Below are 10,850 nucleotides of genomic sequence, written 5' to 3'. Positions count from 1 at the left end.
ATAAAATCTAAGTGTCATAAGATTCCCTCCTTCATGAAAATGACTGTGAGGAAATACTTTCACTAAGAGAAGTTTTAAGAAGATAGCGATTGTGAAAATTGTATTCTCACATTCGATTATGGTTACGACATCCCTTTCCATAGTTCGAATTGTGAGATTTGGCAATTAGTTTGAACATTTGGAACTTAGTAACATAAGTTCTAGATTGTTTAAACACACATATGAGCTATCTAAGGCAAAGGTGTATAAGTTTAAGAAGCTTAGATAAAGGCTTATCGAAGCATCTGGTATTAGAAATATGAATTTCAGAAAATTCAATAGGCATTGTTTTCTGGAAGTTCATTTGTTTTCTGAATACATGTCAAAGCTAGTGGGAGCATAAATATTATGCTTATATGATAATCATCATGATAGTGGGAGCATAAGTGTTATGCTTGTATGATTAATTATAGAAAAACAAAGATTCAATTTGCAAAGTTGCATGAGTTGAGAAGTTGTTTTGCTATAATTAAGGGAGAGAATATTATACTTCATTTCAACATCTAAAGCTTAGATTGAGAAATTTTAACATTTTCAGTCAAAGGATACATTGTGTGTTCTTAAAATTCGATTATGATTACGGCATCCCTCTTCATAGTTCGAATTGTGAGAACATGACACATAAAATATTATGGCAAAAGATTGGTAAAGTATCATATATTTACGTAAGACATTATGCATCGTATCCCATACGCTTCGGGTATAGGATCGACTGCAAAGGTTATAATATTTTACCATTCTAATATTTTTCAAATGTCTAGCACATTAAGAGGGAAAAAAGGACTAGAATGGATTTTGACTAAAATTATTAAACAACTATCAAAGGACGATCCAAAGTTCGCTGAGGATTGGTCGCTTGTGAGTAGTTGGAAGTATGGTATTGGATGCACCATATCGACATTATTATGAATAGATAAGATTCTATTAAGAATGAGCTGTCATATGGCAAATGTGGAAATGTTTCCATATTGGGAATTGGATATTGAGAGTCTATGCCTAGATTAGAAACTTTTATGCAAGAAGGATGTTCAAAGGAATGTACTTTGAATGTGAGACTTCACATCTATGGAATTGTCTTGTAACAATTTCTAAGAAAGTACTTTGTAATTTCATTAGCCAAGTCTTCGTGATTTTTTTGCTATGACTTTACGAAAGGATCGTTGCGTAAAATGTTAAAATCTAGCATATTCTAATAGTAGCAAAGAACCTTGTGTTCTTACACTAACAATGGGGATTGAGGAATTGTGAAATAAGAATCATTGGAAAAGTTTACAATTGTTCTATTTCACAAAGCATGGACCATAGGAAACAAAGTGTGCATGCTTAGAGCATGGGACAATTGTTGTTGTAATTCAAGTAATGAGTTGATTATCCGAAACATTAAATAATAAATAATGAGTAATCAATATGGTGGATAAATAGAAGTGTTTTATTTACTCTTACAAGTTTGGGGCCATATAGGATTAAGTTTTATTGTTATGTTTAAATTTGCATGTTTTGACTTCCAGAATAACTAGGTTATTCAAACATCCACAGTCGGTCATACGTTGGGAGTAGGTATGAATAAAGACTGTCATGAATCTGTCTGTAGATTGTCTGAAGTGTTTAGACATGGCACAAGTTTGCTGCAGAATTCATGAGTGCTTTGATAAGATTAGAGTATTGGATTAAACCCATGCTCACTTGGATCACTTCATGGTTTTATCATGAGTGATTAGTGAGACGATAATATTGTATATTCTTGAAACCGAGACATGTGAGTTGTTATTTGTTGGTCGGTTGCACATTGATAATAAGTAAACGCACCAGTAACTTGGTGTTATAAAACTTATTGTTGTGTGTGATTCGATCAGTAAATGCAAGCGAGCATATGAGTTGAAGTTTATCCATTCCTTTTACCCAAAGTAGGATAAAAGCGATATCGGTGGGCCTCTCGATGATTTAATGATGACACCTAAGTGCTTGGCCAAGCCGGGACTAAGTTGATGTGTTCAATTGTAGTCTGTTGTCAGTCGTCATAAATCGGAAGTCGGGAAATAGTATAGAGAGAATGATTGAAACTCATGTCTTTTGTCTATACGATATCTTGAGAATGGAGGAGTATATAATCCCTTATCTAGAGGACACGCTATTTGATAAGATCAGAGTTGACAGCGGCTTTTGAAAGCTACGATTGCTGATCAGGTTCTGAAGTCATACGGAAAATAGTTATTAGACTTATCCAAGTGGGAGACTGTTGGATTAGTGTCTAAGTCCATAAGTATTTTGGTATGTACTTGACCCGATTATGAGCATGGTCCTTTTGGGTTGCCTTCACCATTGCAATATGTAGGATGAATTAAGGAGAGAGAGGTTTAAATATGATTTATTAATATATTATGAGAATAATATATTAAAGGAGAAATCATATTGTTTAATTAATATTAGTCAAGAATTAATTGTTAATTAATTTTGTGGCTTAAAGAGATTAATTAAATTCAGGGGACTGGACTGCAATTATTGGATAATTGAGTTATTGGGCTAATGAATGCTAAAGGATCAAGGGGTGAACGAAATTATGATGGAAGCCCATCATATTTTCGTCCATGGCCTTATCCAGAAGGTTCCATGGGCCACTTAGAGTTTAAGCTGTCCATTAGGGTTTTGACTGAAACCCTAGCAGCCCACACAAGTATATAAAGGACCCCTTAGGCTCCAAAAACGTGGACAACTGATTCTCTAGGGTTTCCAGCCGTTTTTGGTGCCTCCCCTTTCTTCTCCTCTTCATCCAAGTTGCATAAGGTGTTTGTGACTCCATTAGAGGTGCAACACTTGAGGCACTAAGCTTTCTAAGGCCAATCCAAGCAAGGAATTGATTGTTATTGCTATATAACAATTAAAGTTAATTCTATAAACCCTAATTCAGTTTATAATATGTTAGATCTAAGTTTATTAGTCTTGGATTCAAAGCATGTTCAATAGAGAAACCTAGATCCAAGCATTAGGGTTTGTATGAGCACATAGGATTGTTCTTATGCATAAAACCCATCAGTTTCGAGATTGCGTTCTGCGTTTGTTTGAGGAGCGTTACTTGGTAGACTTGGTTCCCACCAAGTTCCCATTCCGTTGCGCGGGAACAAGGTGATTATAGGCATGGATTGGTTGAGCCCTAATGGGGTGCTGATAGATTGCGCGCAGCAGCTAGTGCGGGTCAGGACCCCAAGCGGGGGAGAGTTAGTGATTCATGGCGAGAGGCCGCAGTGTGGACCCACTGTATGTTCAGCAACGAGGGCTAGGCGCTATCTTCAGCAGGGATACGCAGGATGTGTCGCGTATGTGATGGATACCCGGGAGGCGGGTAAGGCGACAGTGAGCGAGGTTCCGATGGTTCGAGATTTTGCAGATGTCTTCCCGGAGGAGCTACCTGGGATACCTCTGGAGCGACAGGTGGAGTTCAGGATTGACCTTGTTCCTGGTGCGGCTCCGATAGCCAGAGCACCGTATCGGTTGGCTCCTCCCGAGATGCAGGAGTTGTCTACGCAGCTGCAGGAGCTGCTAGACAAGGGATTTATTCGTCCGAGCAGTTCGCCTTGAGGAGCCCCGATCCTATTTGTGAAAAAGAAGGATGGGTCGCATCGAATGTGTATAGATTACCGGGAGCTGAACAAGGTAACAGTGAAGAACCGTTACCCACTCCCGAGGATTGATGACCTCTTTGACCAGCTTCAGGGAGCATCTTGGTTCTCCAAGATTGACTTGCGTTCGGGTTATCATCAGATGAGGGTCAGGGAGGAGGATACGCAGAAGACCGCGTTTCGGACGCGCTATGGCCACTATGAGTTTGTGGTGATGCCGTTTGGGCTCACCAATGCTCCTGCCGCGTTCATGGACCTCATGAACCGCGTATGCAGACCGATGCTGGATCGGTCTGTGATAGTCTTTATCGATGACATCTTGGTTTATTCCAAGACTCAGGTGGAGCATGAGGAGCATCTGAGAGAGGTGTTGGAGACCCTGAGGAGGGAGAGCTTGTATGTCAAGTTCTCCAAGTGTGAGTTTTGGTTGCGCGAGGTGCAATTTCTCGGACACCTTGTCAACCAGAACGGGATTCTGGTCGATCCGGCCAAGGTCGAGGCCGTGATGAGATGGGAGGTTCCGAAGTCTCCATCTGAGATTCGGAGTTTCCTGGGTTTAGCAGACTACTACCGGAGATTTATTCAGGATTTCTCCAAGATAGCCGTGCCCCTGACGCGGCTGACGAAGAAAGCCGTGGTCTTTCGGTAGGGACCCGAGCAGCAGGCTGCGTTCGAGACGCTGAGACAGAGATTGTGCGAGGCACTGATCTTAGCCCTGCCAGAGGGCGTAAAGGATTTTGTGGTATACTGCGACGCGTCCATTTCAGGGTTGGGCGCGGTACTGATGCAGAGGGGGCATGTCATTGCCTACGCTTCGAGGCAGCTTAAGCCTCACGAGGCGAACTACCCGACGCATGATTTGGAGCTAGGGGCGGTGGTTTTTGCCCTCAAGATTTGGCGGCATTACCTCTACGGGGTTCGATGTACCATCTACATGGACCACAAGAGTCTGAGGTACCTCATAGATCATCCGAATCTGAACATGAGGCAGCGTCGGTGGTTGGATGTGGTGAAGGATTATGATTGCGAGATCCTTTACCACCCGAGGAAGGCCAACGTGGTGGCCGATGCGCTTAGCCGCAAGGCAGCGCCGATCAGGGACGTATGCATGAGGATGACCATGGTGACTCCCCTGTTGGAGCGAATTCGGGAGGCTCAATAGGAGGCTATCAAGGAGGAGCATCGGAAGAGCGAGCGTGTGGTGGGTCAGGTTTCCTCCTTCGATTATGATAGCCGAGGACTTTTGACACTACACCGTAGGGTGTGGGTGCCGTATCACGGAGGCGTGCGCCAGATTTTGATGGAGGAGGCACACAAGTCCCGATTCTCTATTCATCCCGGGGCGACGAAGATGTATAGGGATCTTCGTCTAGATTATTGGTGGCCCTGCATGAAGCGGGATGTGGCATGGTACGTTGAGCGGTGTTTGACCTGCAGGAAGGTCAAGGCCGAACATCAGAGACCGCATGGCAAGATGCAGCCGTTGGATATTCCACTGTGGAAATGGGAAGATATCACGATGGATTTTATCACGAAGCTTCCCAGGACCGCGCGTGGAGTGGACTCGATTTGGGTCATCGTGGATCGATTGACCAAAAGTGCTCATTTTATTCCGATTCAGGAGAGCATATCGGCCGAGAAATTGGCCGACATCTATATCAGGGAGATCGTGGCGCGGCATAGGGTGCCGGTATCGGTGATCTCGGACAGGGATGTGCGTTTTACTTCCAGATTTTGGAAGAGATTTCATGATGAGTTGGGCACTCATTTGCATTTTAGCACCTCCTTTCACCCGCAAACGGATGGTCAGAGCGAGCAAACCATCCAGACTCTGGAGGATATGTTGCGGGCGTGCGTGCTAGACTTCGGTGGTAGCTAGGATACCTATCTTCCCCTGGTCGAGTTCTCATACAACAACAGCTACCACGCGAGTATTGACCGTCCCCCATTTGAGATGTTGTACGGACGAAGGTGCAGGACCCCGATATGCTGGGGTGAAGTTGGCCAGAGAGTCATGGGGAGCACCGAAGTGGTACTCAAGACGACCGAGAGGATCCAGCAGGTCCGGAGCAGGCTTCAGACTGCTCATAGTCGGCAGAAAAGTTACGCCGACAAGCGTCGATCCGACTTGGAGTTCTAAGTCGGGGATATGGTTCTCCTGAAGGTGTCGCCTTGGAAAGGCGTCATTCGGTTCAGGAAGCGGGGCAAGTTGGGCCCGAGATTCATCGGACCGTTCAGGGTTGTAGCCCGGGTGGGCAAGGTGGCGTATAGTCTGGATCTTCCAGTCGTGCTCAGCCAGATCCACAACACTTTCCATGTTTCTCAGCTACGGAAATGCCTAGTGGACGACTCAACAGTGGTGCCGTTAGAGGATATTCAGGTTGATGGCAGCCTGAATTACATTGAGCGCCCAGTCGCAATCCTCGACAGGAAGTCGAAGGATTTGAGGAACAAGAGGGTGGAGCTAGTGAAGGTGCAATGGCAGCACCGCAAGGGTTCAAAATGGACTTGGGAGCCAGTGGACGAGATGATGGAGCATTACCCCGAGCTGTTTCAGAATCGAGCAGCAGACTTCGAGGACGAAGTCTAAAATAAGTGGGGGAGATTTGTAGCACCTGGTTCCTGGTACGTAAATCTTATTTGAGTATTTCACTTCTTTTTAGCCTTGGACTCGGCGAGTCATAGGTTCGACTCGCCGAGTAGATACGGGACTCGAGACACGTTTAAGTTGGTGACTCGGCGATTCCATATTCCGGACTCGACGAGTCGCCGCTGTTGGATGAAACCCTAAGTTTCATGGGTTTGCACCCTATTTAAACTTTCTTTCCGCCCCAATCTCGCCCCCATTCACCCTCAGAGCCCTATATCTCTCTCTAGCCTTGTTCCCTTGTGAGTTTGAAGTGTTTTTGTGGTGTTCTTGAAGTTTGGAGGAGAAGGAAGAGTGAATCAAGAAGAGGAGAAGAAGGCCAAGCATCTCTGTGTCATTCCAACGTTTCCCCTGAGGTATAGCTCGTTACCCCTCTGTTTTTAAGCTTCTTGTCCCTTATAGATCCATTAAAGTCCTCTTTGAGCCATTTCCAAGATTGTGTATGCTTGAGGGTGTGTAATAAGCTGATTGACCTTTAGATCTAGGCATGGTTGAGCTCCAGGAGCTCAGATCTACTGTCTTTTTGGAACCATATTGCATGGAAGCCCTAGATCTACCCCTTTTGGTGCATTTTGGACCTTAAAACCTTCATGGTTGTCTATTTACACGTAAAGTTGGAAACTTTACGTGATAACCAGGCCCTAGGAGCCCAGATCTATGTATGGCATGAGCTGGATTCAAGCAGAATCGACCATATAGTAAATGCATGGTAAGGACTCGGCGAGTCGGTCCGCAAGTCTCCGAGTTTGTCCCCTTTTCGTAGTGTTGAGTGAGCAGTGAGTCACGGGGCGTGACTCAGTGAGTCGGAAGCTGAACTCATCTATGGAGGAACTCGGCGAGTCAATGCCCTGACTCGGCGAGTTCAAGGCAATCTCCTTAGATCAAGAACGGACTCGGCGAGTTGTTCATACAACTCGGCGAGTCGCCGCATAAGTGTTCATCAGATGAAGATGAACTCGACGAGTTGTTCATACAACTCGGCGAGTAGGATGAAGGTTTTGAATATCAGTTTAGAAGAAGAACTCGTCGAGTCATAGCCTAACTCGACGAGTAGAAACGGGATTCAGGACAATCGTTTGGGTAGGGACTCGGCGAGTTGGGTCAACTGAAAGTTGACTCTGACTTTGACTTAGGGCATGATCAGGGGTAAAATGGTCATTTTACCCAAAAGACAATTGGCAGTAGGGATGAGATTTAGAACCGGAAAATCGGGCCGGAACCGGAACCGAACCGGAACCGGACCCGTTAGAACCGGAATATATAGAACCGGGTCCGGTTCCGGGTTAAAAAATTGGCTTTATCCGGGTTCCGGGTAATCCGGGTTTGGGTCCATTGGGTCCGGGTAAACCGGGTCTAAAATCCGGAACCGGTTTTTGGAACCGGAACCACTTTTAGGGCCGGAACCACTCTTTGTGAAACGTTTACAAGATGCATATCTTATTCGTTTCAACTCCAATTGACATACGGTTTTTTTTTCCAATATGTAGTTTAGAGTTTGTACATGATTCTAGACTATAAATTTGTCATTTTTAGTTTTTTATTCATTGACTTACAATCCTCAAAAGTTGAGATACCAAAGCTGAAAGTTTTTAGTTTTTTAGTTTTTTTTGTATTCAGTGAAAGTTTTAAAACATGCATATCTAATTCGTTTGAAGTCGGATTAACATGTGGTTTTTTCCAACTTCTATTTTACAGTTTGTACATGAGTTTAGACTATAATTTTGTCATTTTTGGTTTAACATTCAATGATTTACAGTCCTCCGAAGTCGGGATATCAAAACTGAAAATTTTCAACTTTTTAGCTATTTGTTTTTGTACTTTGTATTATGTGAAAATATTAACACAAGTATATCTCATTCGTTTAAATTCGGATTGACATGCGGGTTTTTCCAGAGTGTATTTTAGTGTTTGTACATGATTTTAGACTCTAATTTTGTTAATTGTGGTTTCGTATTCAATAAGTTACAGCCCCCCAAAGTCAGGATATCAATATGAAAATTTTCAAAGTTCAACCCACTAAGTAGTAAGTAATTACCAAAAAATTCCGGTTTTTTCGGGTTTTCCGAGTCTAAACCCACTTTATCCGGTTCCAACCTACCCACTTTGATGTTTCCGGGTTTTCCGGTTCTAGACCCACTTTACCCGGAACCATACCCGGAACCGAACCGGAACCGGTTCCTATATACCGGTCCGGTTTCCGGTTCTATAAAATCCCGTTAACCGGTTCCGGGTTTTCCGGGTCCGGGTCCATCCGGTCCGGGTTTGGACCCACTTTCATCCCTAATTGGCAGTGTTTGATTAAGTATGATGTGGGATTTGCAACCGGAGGATTTCCGGAGCAGCAGCAGCAGCAGTAGACAGTCAGTTCCCGATCAGATCAGCAGCTACTTCGAGGTGAGTTACCTTCCAGTAGCAGTGGGTATACGGCCACAATGCCGGCCCACCCATAGGAGTTGTATGTAGATGATTGTCTCTGTGATATTCATCTAGGGATTACTACTACCTGTGTTGTGTTTATGTGCTAGTATGATATGATGATATGTGCTAGTGACAGTAGGGGGAGATAGTCCCCGAGATATCCAATCGGTAGGGCCGAAGGGGTAGTCATACCCAGCCATGTTAGATAGATACTGATATTGCGATAAATGTTATGAAGTAGTAGTAGAGGGGAGAAGTAGTTCCCCAGTATCCGGTCGAGAGGACCGAAGGGGAGGCCAGCACCCAGATATGCTAGGCAGTATCCGGTCGAGAGGACCGAAGGGGAGGCCAGCACCCAGATATGCTAGGCAATGTCCGGTCGAGAGGGCCGAAGGGGTAGGTCGGGCACCCAGATATGCTTGACAATATGTGTATGTTATGTGATTACATGGTATGTGGTACAGTGGGGGAACTCACTAAGCTTCGTGCTTACAGTTTTCAGTTTTGGTTTCAGGTACCTCCTCAGCTAGGGGAAAGGAGCCGGCGCGGTAGCAGCATGTCACACACACGCACTCTCTTGTTTCCGTAGTTACGAGTTTATTCTGGGATTGATACTCTGATATTTGATTGATCGAATGTTGTGGTTTTCAATTTTGTTTTCAATGTGAAATGGTTTAATCAAACAATGTTTTAACTATTACTGCTCTTATGAAATGTTTTATAACAAAATTTTTGGACATGAAAATTGGGTCGTTACAACCCTAACCTTGGGTTAATGGTATTATTGTTTAGCACGAGTGGTTACGGACTGTTAGGAGAGCAGCTTTCGGATTCAGCAAACAGAGGTGAGTCTTCTCACCATACTAATGGGTCCAAGGCACCAAGGTTGGCCCATTATATGATATATGGATTCTTAGTTGATTATGTGATATGTCGGTAGGACATTTGTATGGAAGTCCCCAGGGGGTTTCCGTGGCAGTAGATTAAGACCATGAGGGGGTTCCTATGACATTTGGAGTAAGTCCCCAAGGTTCTTTAATTGGATTATGCTCAACCCTAACCTTAGGTTAATGGTATTATTGTTTAGCACGGGTGGTTACGGACTGTTAGGAGAGCAACTTTCGGATTCAGCAGACAGAGGTGAGTCTTCTCACCATACTAATGGGTCCAAGACACCAATTTTGGCCCATTATATGATATATGGATTCTTAGTTGATTATATGATATGTCGGTAGGACATTTGTATGGAAGTCCCCAAGGGGTTTCCGTGGCAGTAGATTAAGACCATGATGGGGTTCCTATGACATTTGGAGTAAGTCCTTGGAGGGTTTCCACGGTTTCCTAGTATAATTACATGTTTTAGCTCGTATGTTATTTCTATGGTTAGTGAAGACTGTGTGGAGGTTCCCACGATAGGTAGCCAAGACCATGTTTAGCTCGTATGTTATTTCTATGGTTAGTACATTTGTTGGAATCCTAGGACATATCTAGAGCAATCCAATGATATCTCTGTTGGATTAATGTCTAAGTCCATAACTATAATTGGTAAGACTTGACCCGACCCGGCATGGTCCATTTGGGTTGCATGACATCATGCACTTGGATAGACTAAATGAGAGAAATAAGACACTTATGGTTATTAATATATTATAAGTTCTAGTATATTAATAATAAGAATAATAAGATTATTTAATTAGTATTGATCAAGAATTAATCTAGGATTAATTAAGTGATCAAAAGAAGACTAATTAAATATATGGGTTGATTGTGTAAATCATCCATACTTGTATAGTGGGCTAATGCTCCATGGATAATCAAGTTGGGCTAAAACCCATAGGATAGTCCATGGATGCTCCATGGTGTATTTGTACCCATGGATCATGGAAATGAAAGGCCATGTCAATTGGGGTTTACATGGTGTAACCCTAACTATATAAGCATCTTATTCTTGACCAAAATCGGCCACTAGTGTGTGAAGTAAAAGGGCTAGCCGATTTTCATGAAGTGTAGAATTCTCTCAAGTTAATCCATGTGTATTTGGTGTTGTGTGAACCATTTGAGGTGTCACACTTGGGGCACTTGGCACTCAAGCTTCATGAAGACTTTCTACACCAAAGAGGTATGTATTCTAT

This window comes from Lactuca sativa, chromosome 8, assembly GCF_002870075.4.
Source record: "Lactuca sativa cultivar Salinas chromosome 8, Lsat_Salinas_v11, whole genome shotgun sequence".
Taxonomy (NCBI): domain Eukaryota; kingdom Viridiplantae; phylum Streptophyta; class Magnoliopsida; order Asterales; family Asteraceae; genus Lactuca; species Lactuca sativa.
This window is presented reverse-complemented; position numbering follows the sequence as displayed.